Genomic DNA, 20,782 nt, shown 5'->3' on the forward strand with positions numbered 1-20,782 from the left:
TAAATGGCCTCAGACCAGTATGCCAGAGAACTAGAGAGAATTTAAAAGAAGCTTTTCTGCTTGTGAGAGTTCTTCTGTCTCCTCCCTCCGCTGTCAGCTACCATTTCTCACCAGGTCAGCAAGTCCAGCTGCTATCATCTGCAGCCATTTGCACACAGTTGTTCTGAGCAACTGCTGAGAGGGATTCTGTCTTTCCTACAGAAAGTCTTCATCAGTTTCCAACTGCAAGCCTCTCTCATTGCCTTTTTCTAATTTATGTTCTGAATGGTAGAGCTGCCATCAATCTGACCTCTGGTCTGGATAAAAGGTGATATTACAGCATAATAAACATGTACACGTATCTATTATAAAGAAATATTTGTACACCTACAGAACCAAAGCAGAGCCTGCTACCAGTGGATGCACAGTAAGAAATGTAGTCAAATAAATGAAGGAGTATGCTTAGGCATATCTCACAGAACATGAGCATACAGACAATACATAGCTTCCCTCTGACACCTCTAACTCCTGCAGGTTACCAGGGGACCAGAAAATGTGGTTAATCAACCCTAATTCCATAAACACTTCTGGGAAAACAATGCCAAGGATGAGAGTTAATGGGAAGCCACTGGCATCATTTCCCAAGGAATGCACAGCACTTCATATCTGGGCAGTAAAAGAGAAGAAAGCACTCTGAAGCACTAAGAGCACTAAATAAATGAAGGCACTATTACTATGATTCTGTCCCTGCTGTGTACAGAAGCAGGCCCTCTCCCACCCTGAGCACAGGGTCCCTTTAAGATGAGGGGCCACTGGCTGCTCACTGGCCTGATGCCCAGGGATGTCCAGTGCTGCCCTTTGAATGAGGTGGCAATGGACCGCACACCCTGTCAGCACAACTCAGCTCCCAAGAGAAATGCTGACTGTTTGCCTCTTACCTTGGCCTAACTCCTTCCCTACCATCTGCTCGGTTTCCACAGCTTTCAACAAAGGTTTTGGGACTACAGGACTGCCCCTCCTAGCTCTGTTGGCCGTAGCACCAAACTTCATTCTCTGTTCTCCAATAAAGGAGCGCGACTTCATTCCTGCTCCCTACCTCAGCCATTCTAGCAAATTATTGAACCCAAGGACCTCTCAGTGAATCAGCGCTCCCAGCCCTGCCCCCCCATGGTGGCTGAGCACTCACCAGCCCATCTTTCTCGAATCTCTAAGCCGACCAGCCAGCCAGGCGCATGTCTTCAGAGCATGGATGGGCCTAACCCAGATCCCTAGCCCGTAACAGGCCACCACTGAGGCTTCCACTTACTTTTAACTCTGTTGCAGAGTGCTTGGTATGCACTGGGTACTCCATTAATGTTGCTGTCTGTGTAAAATTTCAAAAGTTTAGAATGCTGATTCTCAACAAAAGCGAGAAATCTGCTCAGGGAAAGCAAGTCAACACTGTCCTGAAACAGTGATGCGATCAGCAGAAATTTCCACAACATCCATCAAAAGGTTCCACAGCAAGTAGTCAGTGAACCAAGTAAAGTGACCTTCGGACCCCCTCCCACTACTGCCCCACTCCATATTCTTGTTATCTGCTGTTGATTGATGGCTTCCCAGGAAAGATGATCCATCACTGTTCAGATGAGCAAAGCTTCTGCCACAACTTGCAGGTTATTCCAGCATTTTGTTAAAATGACACAAAATAGAAAGTCTAAAAAAATGCCAACTCATGGGAAAAAAGGAAAAGCTCAAAACAGCATGGTATTGCCAGGCACCAGTGAAATGAATATGGATGGAAGATGGATGTTTTTTTTTTTATATATATATATGTAGTATATGAGAGGCCTATTTTCAAACACATGCAGAAGGATGGTAATACAGGTTTCAATTGTGTACTGGTAATTGTTCAATACCAGGATAAATACTGGAAAAATTTAGTGCCTACAAGTATCAGCTACCACTGAAATTGAGCTCTTACTGTTAGCTGCTTAACATATGGTCTCTCTTTCTATCCTTATTGTTGTAAAAGGTAAAAATCTGTTTTTCCAATGAGGACTTGCCCATGGTCATAGAGCTGATAATAGAGCCAAATTCAAACCAAAGGCAGTCTGACTCCAAAGCCCGTCCTCTTTCTACTTCATTCTTCTCCCTATGCCCTAGATTTTCAGAGTTAGTGGAATCAGATTTAAATGATCATGACTACAAAAACCGAGGATAAGTCTCAAACACATGTGTACCCTAAAAGTGGTATGGAATGGGAAGACAGCCTTACTCTTTACATCATACGATGGCCAAAATGTTTACAGATTGTAAAACACTCCCAAAAGACACAGAAGTGGGCTTGAAAAAATGGAAAGATGTATTATCATGTTTTGAACCTGAAAACTCAGCATCATAAAAATGACAGTTCTCCTTATGTGACTTTGTGAATTAAACATAATCCCAATAAAAATATTTTTCTGCATCCACTAGATACATTGATTATATATTTTATTTGAAAGAACAAATAAAAAAGAATATCTGAGAAACACTAATAAATAAATAAATAAATAAATAATTTTAAATGGGGCAGGGAGAAAGCCTTACCAGATATTAAAACATATTATGAAGCCTTCAATGTAGGCACATGAATTGATAGATAGACCAATAAAAAAGAAATGAAAATACAAAAATACACCAAACTGAATATGGAAGTTTAGAATGTTATAAAGGCAAATCAAAAGTCAGTAATGGAAGAAGTGGACTATCTAATGGACAGCTGGTTAGTTATATGGAAAAATGTAAAACTGAAACCATTCCTCACACTATATGCCAGAGTAAATGACAAAATGATCTAAATGTTAAATACATATATACACACATACATACATAGGTAAATAGGAGGAAACATGAGTCATTCTTTTATAACCTGGAACTGGGGAAAACTTTGACTTACAATCCAGAAGCACAAAATAAATGGGATAAATTTGACCACAGGAAAATAGAAACTTTTGCCTGAAAAAAATAACATAAGGAAAATCAAAAGACAAACACAACCTGAGGGAGGGAGATTTATGACTTACATCATTCATATGCTATTGCTATCTCTAATGTACAGAGAGAGACTAATGATTCTAGAGGATGGAAATACTTATAGAAAAATGGGCAAATGATACCATTCACTGAAAAAGAAAAGCAAATGTCTCTCAAACATACAGACAAAATTCCAAGTATTTAACAGTATGCTCTATGGTGAAGCTATGGAAAAGCATGACTCTCACCTGGCTGTAGGAAATGAAAAACTGTGGAGTCTCTGAGGAGGGGAATTTGAATAATATCTAAATAGATTATATATACTTTTACCCATTGACCTAGCAATCTAACTTCTAGGAATCCTAACAAAAATACAGTAGCAAAAATATAAAACAATGTAGGCATAACACTGTTCACTGTGGCACTTACTATAATAGTGAAAGACTGTAAACAACCTAAATGTCCAACCATTGAGAACTGCTTGAATAAATTATGGCACATTCACAAAATCGAGTACAATGCTCTCATAAAACAAAATGAAAAAGCTCAATATTGTTATAAGGCACTGGTTCTCAACTAGGGGTATTTGGAGACATATGTCTGGAGACATATCTGATGGTCTAATGACAGATAGAGGTACTACTGGCATCTAGCGGGTAGAGGCCAAGGACGCTGTATAAGTTCCTACAATACATAGGACAATCCCCCAAAACAAAGAATTATCTGGTCCATAGTGCCACAACTGATAAGCCCTGCTATAGAGTATTCTCAAGATACATTGTTAAGTGGCAAAAGCAAATGAAGAACATATATTGCTGAGACCACTCCCGCTCTTGGAATCTGACAAGATTGAATCAAAACCTGCAAACCTGTGTGGCCTGTCCCTGAGAGACATTTTCACAGAACATGATGATGGACTGAATAATATTAATGACTAAATGGATTCTAGCAATGTGCCAGTATCATTGGACTTTTATGATCATTTTACTATAATGGATCTGTATTCAAAGACCACAGGGAAGACTGTGATGTTGTGATATAATAAGAAATAGAACTTCAGCCCCTATTCCTGACACAGAACATCTAAAAACCCTTGTAGTTTTCCCAGGAACAGGAATGAGAGAAGCATCTTTTGTTTTTCATAATAAGCCCCTTTTAAGCACACCCAAATTTATGCTAATGCCAAAGGAACCAACCCTGTGATTAGAGAGGTGGCACTGTCAGCCCCAACCCCCAGTCTCCAAGGGGAGAGGGCTGGGAATTGAGTTCAATCATGAATGGCCAATGATTTAATCAGTCATGTTCTATGCAATGGAAACTCCATAAAAACCCTAGACAGCCGGACTCAGAGAGCCCCCAGGTGAGTGAACACATGGATACACTGGGAGGGTAACGTGTTCAAAGGACGCATGGAAGCTCTGTGCCTCTTCCCCATACCTTGCCTCACAAAATCTCTTCCATCTGGCTGTTCCTGTGTTGCATCCTGTATAATAAACTGGTGATCTAGTAAGTTAAGTGTTTCCCTGAGTTCTGTGGGTCATTCTAGCAAATCATTGAGCCCAAGCAGGGGTCATGGAAAACCCCAATTTATAGCCAGTTGGTCAGAAGTACACGTGACAACCTGAGACTTTCAAATTGGCATCTGAAATGGGGAGGCAGTCCATGAGACTAAGCCCTTAACCTGTGGGTAGAGAATTTCATAGTGGAAAAATTACACATTTGGTGTCAGAAGGATTATAAGTAGAGGAGCACATTGTTTCCTCATTTACAAGGTAAATCCCAGGCAATAAATGTAGAAGGAATGATTAAACTGTACATTCCCCATTTTACAATCCGTAATAAAGCAATGGGTGTAGGTGATGGTCATCAATGGCTATGAAAATCCTTGGATGAAAGATAAATGAGAATCCTTAGCATGGACAAGTCAGGTAGACAATACTTGGCTCCACTAATCAAAAAAAAAAGAGAACCAATTATTCTGTGCTTTGTGAGGTGATACAATAAGAAATACACAATATCAACTATGAAATATTTTTACCAAATATTTAACATGAATTCTACATGTTTTTCATGTATTTTTCAGCTGGGGCAGTCTTGCCTGTAAGGGACATTAGGCAATGTTTGGAGAAATTTTTCATTGCCACACTAGGGGCTGGTACTATTGGCACCTAGTAGGCAGAGGTGAGGGATGCTGAGAAATGTCCTACGATGCACAGGACAGCCCCCCTGTAGCAAATAATCATCCAATCCAAATTGCTATTAGTGCTGACATTGAGAAACCCTGTTTTGGGTCTACCACAAGAAAAACAGGGCCCACGGTGCACATCAACTGAAATGTAACCTGTGGACTTTGAATCCTGAATCAAACAAACCAATAAAAACAGATATTTATGATTCAGAGAAATTTGAACACTGCCTGGGCACTGAGAAACTTATTTTTTAGGTGTATTAATAGTATTTCACTTGTGTTAATAGACAAATCCTCTGTTGTCAGAAATATACACTGAAGTATTTACAGATGAAATGACACAATATCAGAGACTTACTTTAAAATAATGCAACTGGGTAGAAAGCAGGGAAGGAAGGTGAAGGAGAGGGATAGGTATTAAACAGATTGGTCATATATTGATAATCACCAAAGCTGGGTGATGGGTATAGCTTCTACTTTTGTGTATTTCTGAAAATAGATAATCAATAAAAATAAATATTTTTGTAATTTGTAAAAACATTATAAACAGTTCATATGTGCACAAAACTTAGCTTAGTTCTGAAAACAATTACCTGAGAACTAGGATGCTGGCATTCCCAGAAGCACCAAATCAGCAAATTATAATCCTCAACGTCCTAATTTCTTATGCTCTGGTGAAGGCTTCTCAAATTTTTCCACCAAGTACCCTTTAAGGCACATGTGATGGTATCTATACCTTATTTTAATATTCTTTAGTATAGCTAGTGCATGTCGGTTACAATTACACTCTTGGTAGGTGCTACCCTAATCAGAAATCCACATTCTGGGGATGATCAGCTAAACTTTATTAGAAAAGTTATACACTAGAGGTAGTGACCAACAAGTCCTCACTCATTATTTTCTCCCTTCAAGAGCAGAGCTTTCCTAATCAACATAATGTTAGAATTGGGTTTTCATTGGTGGAAATAGTGGCTTATTAATTGAAAACAATGTGGCTTTCACTTGGGAAATGAGTGTCAGTGAAGAAATGTGAATTGGCTATAATATTTTACAGACACTCTCTCTATGCTTGCAAAAATAGGAGGTAAGACTCTAGTGAGCTCTGGAACCCTTAATGCTTAAGAACTGAGCCCTAGTGAAATCCTTAAATGATGTTTGCAGAAGTGGTTTAGAATGTTTTGTGCCTGCTTCAAGAAATGTCTATATGAGTAGCAGAATTTAGTCTGAGACTTGCTTTGCTAATAACCTGATGCAAGGTTATGAGGGAGTAATTTGCCCTCGTTACTTCCAACTTAATGGTACATCTCCCACAATATACCAAATAGAACCTAAAAGTTGTGCACATCAAACTGGCTTGGGTCAGTTCTCAGCAGCAGAAAAAAGTAAATGCATTATCCAGAGTGCATGAGTCCTGGCCAGCCATAAAGGCAAAATTATCCTGAAATCACCTGTTTCATCTTGAAAATTCAGGTAAATTTGGCACATTACTCCATGTGGTAGACTGTAGGTTGGCAACTCCCAGTGAATCATGCCTTCAGGATTCAAGCCCTTCCCACACTGACTCTAGGCTGGGCTAAGTGACTTACTTTGGCCAGTGGGACATCAGCAATGATGACGCAAGCAGAAGCTTGATAAGTGATTGCACAAATGGGCTTGTCCTCTCAGAATGTGCCCTCCTGGTGCCCTGAGCCACCATGTGAAAGGGTCTAGCAACCCTATTGGAAATACCATGTGGGAAGGGAGAGAGATTTGTGGCTAGGCACCTGCTCTTGCGGCCCTTGCAGCTAAGGCCCCAGACATGTGAGTGAAGAAGTCACCCTAAACACACTCAGTTCCAGCAGCTGCCAGGTGGGCTCACCCTGCTGAGCCCAACCTAAATTGAAGAACTTTAAGGAAAATAGCTTGACCTTTGGGTAACTGTACAAAATTTATCTTGTGGTTTTATATACCCCTTGGAACAATGTTAAACGTCCTCTCTATAGTCCAGCACCACCACCGACTGCGGCATAGATCTGGCACTCTAACACTGAGGAGAACGTCAAAAGCTGACGAAAAGTTAAGAGGAGATGGTGAGTGTAGGGTGCAAACTGTCTCCCCAGTCAGGCTCCTCATTGGTTAGGAAACATCACAAGTACAAAGGAGAATTATAAGAATTCAGAGAGAATGGATAGGAGTTAGGCCAAACTGGGAAAAGTTCTCCACATGCTCTAGTGATGTTTGTAACTACTTTCTGAACAACTGGACTTCGTCTGTCTTATTTTTATGTCCAGGCAGCTCAGATCTCTTGGAAGTGGGATTGGAATGCCAATGAGAGCATTTGGAAAAGTGGTCAAGAAAAGGGTGGTCTGCTACTTTTAGGATGAATCATCATGTACAAGAAATCACCATCTTGGTAAGGCACTGTTACTCTATTAAAGCATACATACCCCCAAAGTACAATTCTACCTGACAACTTATGCATTACTCCAAGCATTCTGGATACAGAACCTACCACTGCACCAATAATTCTATGCCCACCACTCATGAGTTTAAGTCTAGCCATTATAAAGTGTACCTTGTTCAGGATCAATAAAGATTAAGAATTGGAGAGACAGAACCTACTTGTTGAAGATATCAGTATCAATACTAATATAGGCTGGAGAACAGTAAGGGTCAATGATATATCCCACAGCCCACTCCCTCCAGCAAATATTTCTGGAGGGAAAAAAAATTGCCTTGGTAAGATCTTTTCATACTTAAACAGAAACCATTTAAAAACAAAATACTTTGTAATTCCATTGGCGAGTTTATAAGTGGTTCTTTGACATTTCCATCTGTCACAAGAAAAATCAGCCAGAATTTATGTTGTTATTTCTCCTCTGGGTTTTTGAAAGACTTTCATATGGCAGGGTCCAAATCAGTAGTCTTCCAGATAAACAGGCTGGATGGGCTATGCTCTGTATCTTTTGGTATGTTAATAAATCTTTTACTCACCTGAGGGACAATAGGATAAGGCTTTAAAGTTCAGGAATGGAGGACTAGAAAAATAGATGGCATCTTACCCATGAAAGTAGTGCTTTCAGAAGTACTACTTACGTAATATGTCAGATAACAGAACGTGACCTCCCTAATCTCCAAGAACAGTAAGTTGAGCAAATGGTCCTATACAGGGGTGCACACCCACACGGCAAAATCAACAAATAAATTTTGCATTTGTTTCAATCTGTACTTCTCCAGACCAGTCCACCTAAGTCTCACTGGGGAAACTGAGGCAACTGACCAGACTTCTACTGCTATTTCAGTATCCTCATTTTCTCTTAGGAAATTTTTATTAGCACTTATTTTCAAAGGATTGTATATCTGCTAAAGGATAGACTTCTTAACCACAGCAGACAACAACTGGTGGTTAAACCATTAAAATGCACTAAAACAAGAGAATAACATGAACAGACTTCATGTTGCTCAAATTGTACAGCAATACAAACACATCACACTAAAAGCATATGTACCACAAAACAGTAATAGAAACATTGGTACAGACTAATATTTTGCTAGCAGACTAGATATTTGCTATTGGTAGATGATCCTAGAGCCTAATATGAAAAATCATGCAAAAAACATATTCTGATAACTGTGTCTATCTAGAAAAGGAGTTTAAACAGCAAAACTCAAGAAGTAATTTCTTACCTTGAGATATTTGAAGGATGTGCAGAGTCTGATCGATAGATAAACAGTAGTGCCAACACAAAATTTAGAACATACAAAAATACAGTAATGTCCTGCTCTTTTCCAAAACTGGACCTGTGGAAGATAAATTATTCTAACTATACCCCAAGAAAAAAGACAGTGACCTATTTGAGTACACATCCTACTCTTGTGCATGCCCAGAGGGTTTGCACTAACAGAAAAATAGCATGACTTTCACACAATGAAGGTGTTGCATGAATAAAGAAATACATATAAGTAAATAGATGAAATTAGAAAGCAAATAGGACAGAATTAGTTTACTTCTAGGTTGGCTTTCACCACTTTTTTCTGATCCCAGAAACTTCTCCTGCTCTTCAGTTATATGTCTGAAGAGAATCTTAGGTACAGTTAATTTCAGTTATTCTCTAAACAAAAATATAAGTCATTATAAGCATTTTTTCCATGAACAAGTGTCATAATGGATATAAATGTTCAACTGAATTCATTTTGCTTTTCCTCCGGTGAGCTTAGAAACCAAATGAATAAGTAAACAAGCTGTAAACATATGCAAGATGCAAGAAATACACTGAGGGGGGAGATGATGTGTGAATCATGCAGGTAAAAAACAGAAGGGTTCACACAATGTTAAAAATAAATAAATAAATAACCATAAAAGTCCATGAATCACATTCACTTTAACAGAGATGACTAGAAAGTGGGGATATGAGCAAGTGGGCTGTTCTCAAATATGTACTATTATTTTCCAGAATCATTAAACTTAGATTGAATTGTTATGGATTTTTCATGAGGCAGCATTAGACTGCTGCTCGAGCTGCCATCTAATAAAATCAGTGATTTGCAACACAGGAATACTTCACGCCAAAGGAGGTGTCTGCTAATTTATCACACCAGCAAGTTCATTGTTTCACTTGAGAGAAAACCTTTATGGAATACCAAGGGAGCATTTAGATAAAAATGTGCATTTTGTTGTCCCTAATTCTTTAACATCATGTAAAGGCTTTTTCTCTATTTCTTTATTTTTTAGTGTTTGCACAACCACATGGCTTGTCCATTTGCTATTTGTGTCCCTGTCTATTACTTCTGGGAATGGAAAGGCCAAAGTCTCAGTGGCTTTGATGGAATCACATGTGACCTAATGCTTTGGCTGATTTCCTGTGGCCTAAATACCACCTTTGGGACAGAAGTGTCCCAGCAATACTAATTTCTCTACTCACAGGCCCTCTTAGTAAACCTTGATGAATTGGGATGCAGGACTTCTCAACTATGCTTAATTCTTTTATGGGCATTTAAATTTGACCACTCTGCTTTGTGTGATGCTCATCTTAATAACACATAATAAATAATATTCAGAAATGTTTTTGATGATGATGATCTAATTTACCAAAAATCCTTAAGTTACTGCTTTTTGATTTCTTACTTCCAAGCCAGAGGTGTCTGCAGAAAACAAATGCCTCTATAAACTTCCCTCCCTAAAGTTAATACTTTAAAAATGTTTGGATTTGCCGTTAGAAATAAATTTCTCCAACATTGGGGATATACTCTAGAGGTCACCATGAATGATTTTTAAGTGGCATATTCCTATGTTGGGTACAGAAAAGTCTCCAATTAGAAAATACACTAAAAAGAGTTAAGAATAACTGGAACTATGGTCTGTGTATCTATACCTTTGGCTGCCTGTAGATTTGGCCACAAAAAGAAAAAGTCAACATTAGAAACTGTGGAAATGTAACTTGAAAGGGCTTATTTAGTCTGGTTGATCCTTGATGAACACCACTAAACTGAGGGAAAGAGGTGTGGCTATACTCAAATAATGTACCATCAAAAATCCATTTACATTTCCTATTGATTGAAGTTTTAAAATACAGTAGGACTCAGAGTTTTCAAGAATAATTACCATATCTATCATGTGTTAGAAAGGGCATAGGACGGGATGGGAGTGAGCATTTTATGGAAGGGAGTTGAAGGACAGAGCTGATAAATGAGAGCTAAACATTGGCTTATTCAATTGGGAAATAACAGGAAGTTGGAGGGAAAAAAACTAGGATTCAGAGATAACCCAATGATGAACTGCATAAATGCGCCAATGTTTTAAGATAAATATTCTAAACTTGGATAAAGAAAGACAAGAAAAAAAGTTCAGGGCAGGCACAATGTAATTTAACAGCTGTATGTGTTTTAAAAGCACTCTGGAATAGTTGTTGATCATATACTCAACAAATCATCTGTGGCATTTGGCAAATCTAAGTCTGTATTAACTGAAGCATGGAGTCCAAAGCAAAAGCATTTTCCTTGACTACGGAAACTAAGGTTGCAACTTTCTCCTGAGACCTGAACCAAGCTGTCAGTCAGAGGTAGGCTTTGGATTTGGTATTCCATGCACGCAGAGCCAGTTAGCAAGAAGGATCTCTGTGGAAGCTGGGGTTACAGTAAGCCCTCTAATCTGCTGTTCGCATTTTCTCTTCCACTCTTACTGATTTTTCTCTGGTCTAGTAGTGCATGCTGTTAAGGCTAATTATTTAGTTACCAAAAATATGCACTGCAGCAAAAACGTTTGTCTGATTATCATCATCCCCTTGTAATTCCTAATATTGACTCAGTATAGGCTAAGGAGTTGCTATAAAGATGGTGGAAATCTACCCAGCCTCTTAGAGATCATAGTATCAAAGAGTGTGAGAATACCTGATTCAGGTAGGCATTAATTAGCATTAATTTTCTCTATTTCTTTAATAGAGACCATGTTTCCAATGCCATCGGTGAGCAAAAGAGAAAAAAGCCCCTGTCTTCACAAAGCTTACATTACAGTGGGAGACAGAAAATAAAGACAAACAAGTAGAAAACACAGTCTGGTGGGGAGTAGCAGGTTCTCCAGCAGATGTTATCACTGTCCTTCTCAGATTCCCAAGGATTCCATCCCCACCTGCCCTGACCCCAGGGCTCCTATTGTGAGCTTCCGCCAAGCAGAAGGCTTTCCCTGACAGCTACAGGATGCTTGCCAAAGCCCAGACAGGAAATGCTAGGAAGTTAAAGTCCTAACCACCTCCTATGGCAGCTTTCAACTGGGAACTGATGAGAATTGGTGGATAAACACACCAACTTCCTTACACCTCAGACACACTTGAGGACACCTGCAAGCATCTCCCACAGGTCCCCAGCAGTAGCCTGCTGATTGTCACACCCTGAACAGGCTTCCTTCCCTCCCCTGTCTCACTCGCCCACACCCTACTGGTCTTCCTGGGATCACCTTCCATATAAACCATTTGCACTCAAATCCTTGTCTAAGATCCTGCTTCTGGGCAAGACAAGTGTTAAGAAGACATGACACAAAGAAAGAGGAAATCAAGTATTGGATAGAGTGAAATTTTCAATTAAGGATCCAGAAATTTTTGATTGAGGTGATCTTGAAAAAAGACTTGAATGGAAGGAGGATGAGATGATTATACTTCCCAAACAGGGTCATGCCAAGCCTATATCACACTGTTAGGTCCAGAGCCTTAGTGAAGCATTTGTTCATCTTGGTGGTGGGAGGGGAGGAGGGTTCCCTCCTCTGGTGTTTGAAAATAAAGTGTTCATCCTTAGTAATTTGCTGAGGTTTGGATTTTCACTGTCACAAGCAGAACATTGATTTTCCTTCACAGCATTTTGATATAAACACACATGAAGCCCTTAGGGCATCTTGCCCTCTTATTCTTATTATAAGCTGTGTCGACAACTGTCTCAGCTCAAGGCCACAAAACTGACTCAATACTGAGACATACTCTCTCAGAGGAATTCTCAACAAAGTTTCATGAGTACAGATACGAATGTGGTGGGGATCCATGTCACTTTCAGTTAGAGCCTCCAAAGATTAAACTGTCATTCCTTATAGTCACCCAAAGCTTTCTGCGTGACACATTGGCCCTATATGTGCAGTGACCTGCAATACATACATTAAATATGTATATGTAGAGAGAAAGACAATTTCACAGAATCACTGGCTTCTAAAACTAGAAGCTACCTCAGTACGAAAAATCTCTTACTTTGGATCAGAATCCCTGCCCCATTATTCCTGATTCAGGTGTCACCCAGCTCCAGCTCAAACACTTCTACAAAATGGGGTCTCCCTCCAAACATGACAACTGATTCCGCTTTTTAACAATTTGTAAAATAATCCTTTGTATTGACTGAAGTGTGTTTCTTTGTACTTCCTCATTATTCCTTCTGGAGCCACAAAAACAAGCTAAATTCCTCTTGCACACAGCAAATATGTATGGAATAAATATTTTCTCTGTATGAAAGCATTTGCCACTCTGCTTTAACATGGTTTCAGGAAATTTTCACCATTCCAATGGCCTTCCTTCTGACACACTACGCTTATCAATATCCTTGTAAAAGAGTAAAACACTGGCACTCAGCATTGAGCACTGCATTCTGTTGATGCACTGTGGGTTACAGTGGCCTGATCAATAAATAAATCCTTAGGACTCCACTTTCCTGGAAATAAAGCAGTTCTCTGATTCTATCCCACTTTTTTCCTGGTTTTCTCATATCTCCTTTGTTCACTTATATCTAAAATGACAGAACCCTCTGGGATTCTGCTGTTACCCCTCTAATACCCTCCTTAGAGTATGCTTTCGTGGGCTGAACAGCCTATAAGATGAAAACTCCCAAAATCCTTATCTCTAGCTTTGACTCCCAAACTTAGACAAGTCAAATGCCTAATGCACACTTCAACTAGATGTCCCATGGGGACTCACAGTCAACATATTCCAAAACAATCTCAATACTTCACCTTATAAACTAGATCTGCTTATATTCCCTACTCTGGATAACAACCTCATTTCTTTCCCAGCCATAAATTAACAAAATATATCTCAAAACTTTCAACTTATTTATATCTCCTTTTGCCACCACCCTAGTCCAAACTACCAACATTATTTTCCTAGACAGTCTTATGGTTTCTTCATTTATTCCCCTATTTCCTCTCCTCCCCACACCAACAAAATCCCAATCCATTCTTCAAACAGTAATCAGAGTGATCTTTCTAAAATACATATATGATCATGCCACTCTACTTAAAAGCTTTTGGTGGCAGAAGTGTGCTACATATGTAGGGCTGTGGTGGGAAATGATGTTGAACAAGTAGGTGTAGGTCAGACCAAAACTGATGCTAAAACTCATTTAAATAAATAAATCTAAAAGGTAATGCTAATGAAAGTTCTTTCCTCTCAGGCACAACTCCTGGGCCTCTCTGTGCAGATCTAAGTGATACACAACAGGGAGATATAAAATAATCATAGATTGGCTTGATTGATTTTTATAGGAAGGACCAAAATTTACTCTAGAAGAGAAAAAAAAAATACCAGAAGATAAAAGTAGGGACAAGAGGAAAAAGGCCAGCAAGGGCTATTTTTGAAATTCTGAAGAATTCTGGGAGAATAAGAGATCCACCTAACATATCATGAGAAGTGAAACTTAGGGAAAATAAATGAGTAAAGGACTTTAAAAAGTTTCACAGTGTGGTATGAATGTAATATCCACTTCACATTGTCCAAGAGTTACAGTAAACATTTAAATTGCCTTGCGGTTATTTATAGATGTTAGACTGGTTCTTCTGTGGCTGGAACAATGAACAGAGAGAGGCTCAAAGGTAAGAACAAAAACGACCAGCATCCCTGGGCTTACAGCTGTAATAGAGTCAGATTTTCTACCTCCAAAATCTGCCTAGTGTTTAGAATGGTATTAAATATAGCATTGCTTTAAGTTGTTGTATCTAAAGTACCATGACTTCCAAGTGCTCTGCCCCTCACCCTCACCCCAAGTGGTCTTGACTTGATAGTACTATTTAAACAAAAGTGCAAAACTTAAATATCTGATTGCAGGCTTAAAATATTATACATCATACACATCATAGATCCCTCACTGTAAAAGTTTCTCCATATTACACAGTGGTCCCACAATAGATATTTTACCCTCAGAATGCAATCCAGCTATTCTTACTGGGCTTAGTTAGAGAGTATTTAGGATGCCAGCCTTTTTATCACACTTAATCAAGCCTTTCCACTGCCAAATTGCCTCTATTACAATAGCTTCCATTTTTAGCTGATAAGGGCTCAATAGGCCTTGCCAAAACTGATTGTGTGCCTGGACCAAAATTATCGTAAAAGCAAAAGTTGCATGGGAAATTAGAGAAGCCAAGAGTGCATCTGTGAGTGGGAATCCATCTCACTGACAGATCTTCTCACTAGATATTCTGTTGGAGATGACAGACTACCAGAGAGAAGAAACTTTTGATCTGTTTTCCACAGCTCAGAGGTGGTCGCGGTAGGCACTTCTGAATGCAAGGGTGGGGATCTGGATTGGATTGAATGCAGAGGACCCGTTCCAACAGGGGTGGCCTTTGGAGGAATTCTTTACGCTTCAAACCAAAGAACTTTAGAGAGCATGACTACAAAATGTAAAATTTGTAAATAGGTCAAGACCAGAGGGGACTATCTCTGTGACCCTCCCATTAGATCAAACTGGTCAAGGATCACTGAAACACACCCTGTGGGTGATCCTCTGGATTAGGAACCATTTGGGTTTGAAGTGGACCTCCTTTTTCTGTCAATAGGGATAATCTTGGCTGCAAAAGAAAATAAAAAGTCCCTTTAAATTTGCACAAACAAGGAAATGTATTAGCTCATAGCTCTAAAAGCAGTGATCAAATGATTTGATCAAGATTGTGGCCCATTTCTCTTCAATTCTTTCTTCTCTTTCTATGTGAATACTTCAAGTTGGCTGCAGTAGTTTCAGGACTAACATCATAAACATGTCCAGTGAAAGAGAAGGCATCTTAGTGTCTGCTGACTCTCTTTTAAAACCAAGGAAAATGCTTTACCCATGGTCCCCAGCAAGCATCTGTTATTGTGACAGATGTCTATCCAGTATCAACCACTGTGGCAAAAGGGACAGAATTATCCTTATGGCAATCAGGAACTCCTGGAACTGAAGATGGACTCAATTTCCCCTGGGGTCCATGAGCTGTGCTGGCAATTAGATTCTTGGATTAAAACAGGAGTACTCTTGGGAAAGGGGAGAAAAACAGATAATGACAGAAAACTTACAATATCCTGTGCATTTCATGTGGCATCTTTATGCTTTCCAACCTTTCCCTTTTCTCAATCCACATTCCTGAGGCCAAGAAGCATAACAATAAACAGAGCAACGGACCACAGGGGACTTGGACTCTGGTGTTTTAGCCAAGGCTGTGGGCTTGCCCCTATGCAGTTTATATAGAATTGAAAATCACTGACCCATTTAATTTCCTCCAGTGATGTGCCCAACTGTCAGTTCTATATTCTGACAGAAGCCTTTAAAAGCTCTATGCTCAGTTCTTTGGAATTGAGAACACTGAGTGATATCAATAATGAAGTCATATCTTTACTCTTTACAACACCTATCTTCATTCTTCATTGCCATTAAGCTGGAAAATTCAACCATTCAATATGATGATTATTTCCAGCCTTTGATAAGATTTCCCATTTTCTCCCTTTTTTAATGCTTTTAAATTGTAATAAAGCTTTAAAGACTGAGCTACCAATAGTTTCATTTGTCTATCTTTCAACTAGAATGAATACAGATGGGCAGAGAGGAAAAGGAATCCAGGATTTGGTCTAATCCTATAATCTTTCTCATTTGCTTGTGAAAAGTTGAATAATCCCCGATGAATACCTTGTAATGCCAATGTTTTCTCATACGAATGATTTATTTTCTCATTGACACTAGAGAAATATTCAATATAATGTGCATATATAAACTACGAAATGATAATAGCCCACATATGAAGAGTCACAAGTAACCAGTGTAATCAGAAGTAATGTGTAAGTCTGCATGCATATACACACACCACTAAATACAGAAACTCTTCCAAGGGTTTCCTTCTAAGAGACCACAGATACTACTAAATGGAAAAAAAATACAGTGTGCATTTTCTGCCCCATAAAATAAAAAAATCATCTTGTTTTTCTTTCTAACCATATTTGTCCAATTATTATAGTTAATATATTGATATTGTGATAAGCTATGACATTAAAATTCTTCCATTGAAGTCCACTTTGAAAATTTCATTTCACTTCCCTGTCATTTACTGTCATTTGTCAGTCTAGTTATTTACGTGAAAAAGGTACTAACTTCTGGCTTGCTAGTATGTCTCTGGAGAATTGATGCTGTCTACATAAATTTTACTCTATTTCCCCATTCAAAAAGAAAAAAAAAATCAAATCCCAAGTGTTCTAGGTTCAGCAAAGCAAAAAGAATACAATCAGCTCAATTTCCCTTGGTTTGGTGGTACATTGTGGTACCATATGTAGTCAGGATAATACATCTAATAAGTGACAATGATATAGTAATATGATAAAGATGATGCTAAGGAATGATCTTGTAATCCACAGTGAGCTCTGTCTACTAAATGAGAGAAATTGCATGAAAATGACAAACCTTTGCAGTGAGGAACAAAAACAAGCTCTGGAAGGAAAAAAGTCTCTGAGTAAGAAATGGTAGGGATGTAGAAAGCCTGTTTATTTCCTCTCCAGCTTCATCTATCTCTTGCTGAAAGAGTCTCTTACTCCAATCCCACCTTTTTGTCAACATTCCAACTTCCAGGGAAATGCTCTTTCCTCTGTAATATGCTGACTCAAATGTTCATAAAGTCAAAATTAACTTTATTTGTCCCCAGATGAAAGAAGTTAATTTCCAAATGAGATGAAAAAATACAAGAAGCATAAGATTCAAACTTACAAAGCAGAGCTTCCTGATCCCAGCTTACCCAGTTCACAAGCCCAGTTCATAGTTCATTCAACAACCTATCAGAGATAGACTTTTTAAAGGGGTAGGGAAAGGAATTTTTGTGTTATTTTGTCTATTACTGGAATGAATTTGAAAAAAACTGGATATATAAAAATGTGATTTATAGTTCAATCATGAAAATTCATTACTTTATAGACAGGCATATCTTTTTATTCAAACTCAGGCAAATTTAAATTAATAATCTCAATTTAAAACATTCACTTGTGTTTCCTCCTGAAATGCTTGAGTAGCAAGAAAACTATCCTTTAAGTATTAAAGGCACATCTTCAAAGGGTTTTTGCTTTCATTAATGCAGACTGGGTGATTTAAACCAAACCTGTTGCTAAGAATGACTTGAAAAGCTGAACAAATATTTTTTAAATGTTTGGTGGCACAGAGTGATAATAAGATAGTAAAGAATTACATACCCATGGTCAAAAAGAATAAGGAAACCCAAGAAGCGAGCCTGATATTTGGAGCCACTTTTCTACCAGAGAACTGTGCCAATATTGCACTAGAACAGCTACGAGACCAAGAAACTGATCTTTGATTATAACAGACCCACATGGATAGAATGACAAAAATTGGAATTCAGGGCCCACTGGGGAGTGGGTAATAGCTGATGAATCACTCCTGCTCCCTCCCCAGGTATAAAGGGCTGAGAGCCCTGAGGACCTGCCCACTGTGAGTTTGGGTAAACTGAAAACAGATCAGCCCCCACAGAGGCTGAAACTCAACTTCCTTTAATTTCAAATACTGGTTAGATTAAGAAGATCTGGGATTGCTAGCACACCTAGCTTCCAACAATGCAATATAAATTTTCTCTGAGAATACATTCACATCAAGAGCTACAAATTATCTCTAGTTTTTCATCTTTCGCACTCAATCAAAATAGCAAAGAACATGAGGTGACAAGACAATATGGTTAAAGACAAAAGTAAACATCAATCAAATACAGACCTACTAAAGATAAAGAAATAGAGTTAATAGATACCAACTTTAATATAACTATGTTTAATATGTTCAAGGATATAAAAAATAAGATTTTTAATTTGGGAAGAGAACCAGAAATTTTAAGAGAACCAAAGGAGAATTATAAAATTTTTAAATAAAATAATTGAAATTAAAGATTTCATTTTTGTGTTAAACAGCATTCAAAATATAGTTAAAGGGAGAATTAACAAATTGGAAGATAAGTCAAAAATGGTCCAAAATTTATCCAGAATGACAGGACCAAAAGAGGGTAAGACATGTAGGGACTAGAGTGAAAGGGTAATTAGAATTTAAAAGGAAGAGGATAGAAGGAATAAGGAGATAATAACTGAGAATTTTTCCAAAAACTGGTGAAAGGTATCACATTACAGCTCAAAAAAAAAAAAACCCCAAGCAAGACCAATGCAAAGTAAAACACACTTAAGCAAACCACAGTAAAACTGCTCAAAGAGAAAGACAAGGAGAATACTGAAAGCATTCCTCCCCAAAAAAAGAAATACTGCATTCAAAAAAGAAAACATCACTTTCAACAAAACAATGGAAGTCAAAAAACAAGGTGTAATTTCTTCAAAGTGCTTCAAAGGGAAAAGACTGCCAAAGTACACCTAACAAAAATATCCTTTGAAAATGCTGGTAAAATAAGGACATCTTCAGGCACACACACAAAAAAACAAGACAGCCTCTTCTGGTCCCATATAGGAAGAAAAACCATCCTTCAGCAAAAGGAAAATAGTCTCAGGTAGAATATTAAAAATGTAAGAAATAAAGGAATAAAGAGAGAAAAAGTGGAAAGTAAACAAATATTGATTAGATAAAAAACTAACACTAGTATCTTAAAATACAGAGAGAATTAAATATAAGCAGTAATAGGTCAGAATGAATATAAATGGAGTTAAAGTAGTCTAAGGTCCTTGAATTATCTTGGAAAAGGTAAAAGTGCTAATTAAACTTTGATAAGTCAAGGATGCAGACTATAATCTATAATCAAGAGTAACCATTAAAAGCATAGCAAAATAGTTTTTAACTAACCTGTTAATAGAGAAAAATGAATGATAAAAATACTTAATTCAAAAAAGGACAAGAAGGGAGAAGTTGATAACAAATATAAAGATGGTAGATTTATAATCAACTATATCAGTAATTACATAAGTACAAGTAAACTAAATATTACAATTAAAAGGCAAAGATTGTGAGACTAGATTTTTAAAAGTCAAAATATGTTGTTTGAAAGAGAAACACTTTAAAAAATAGGGATACAAAAATACCTAAGTAAAGAATGGAAAAAGATATAACATGCATATAACAATCAAAGAAACCAATGTGGCCATCTGAACATGAGATCAGGTAGACTTTAAAACAAAAAAAGAAGCTCACAAAATCATAATGATAAATTTTAATTGCCTAGGAGGTTGTAACAGTTCGAAGTATATGTCATATCAATAATACTGCATTCATGTACAAAAACAAAACTTGACACAATTAAACAGAAATAGACGAATCCATGAAAAATGGGAAATTTTAACATGTTTTCTCAATATCTGATAGAATAATGAGACAAAAAAAGTAAAGATAATTGTAGATCCAAACACAATCAATAATCCCGAACTAAATGCCATACGTAAAATGTACCTAGAAACTGAATAAAATACATTTTTTTCTCCAAATTCACCTCACACATTTGCTAAAGTTGACCTATTTTGACTCCTAAATCAAGTCTTACAAATTTTAGAAGACTTAAATCATACAGAGTACATTTTCTGACTATATTGAGTCAAGACAAAAATCAGTACTAACAAAATAAAAAGGTCTTTATATATTTTAAAGATAAAAATTATACTTCTAAGAAATCTAGAAGATGAAAAACAAATCAAAATATAAATTAAAAAATAATTTTAAATAGATGCTAAATAAAATCTATTTGTGGAGTGGAGGAAAAGTCATGCATGAAGGAAAATATTTAATCTTAAATGTGTATTTCAGAAAGAAGCCCTGAAATCTAAGCATTCCTCTCAGTAAGTTAGAAAACAACAGCAAACTAAGCATAAAGTAGAAGAGAAATAATAAAGAACAGAAATTAATGAAATAGAAAAATGTACAGGAAAGAAGAATAACAATTAGTTGTTTGAAAACACTTTT

Source organism: Manis pentadactyla, chromosome 5, assembly GCF_030020395.1.
Source record: "Manis pentadactyla isolate mManPen7 chromosome 5, mManPen7.hap1, whole genome shotgun sequence".
Classification (NCBI taxonomy): domain Eukaryota; kingdom Metazoa; phylum Chordata; class Mammalia; order Pholidota; family Manidae; genus Manis; species Manis pentadactyla.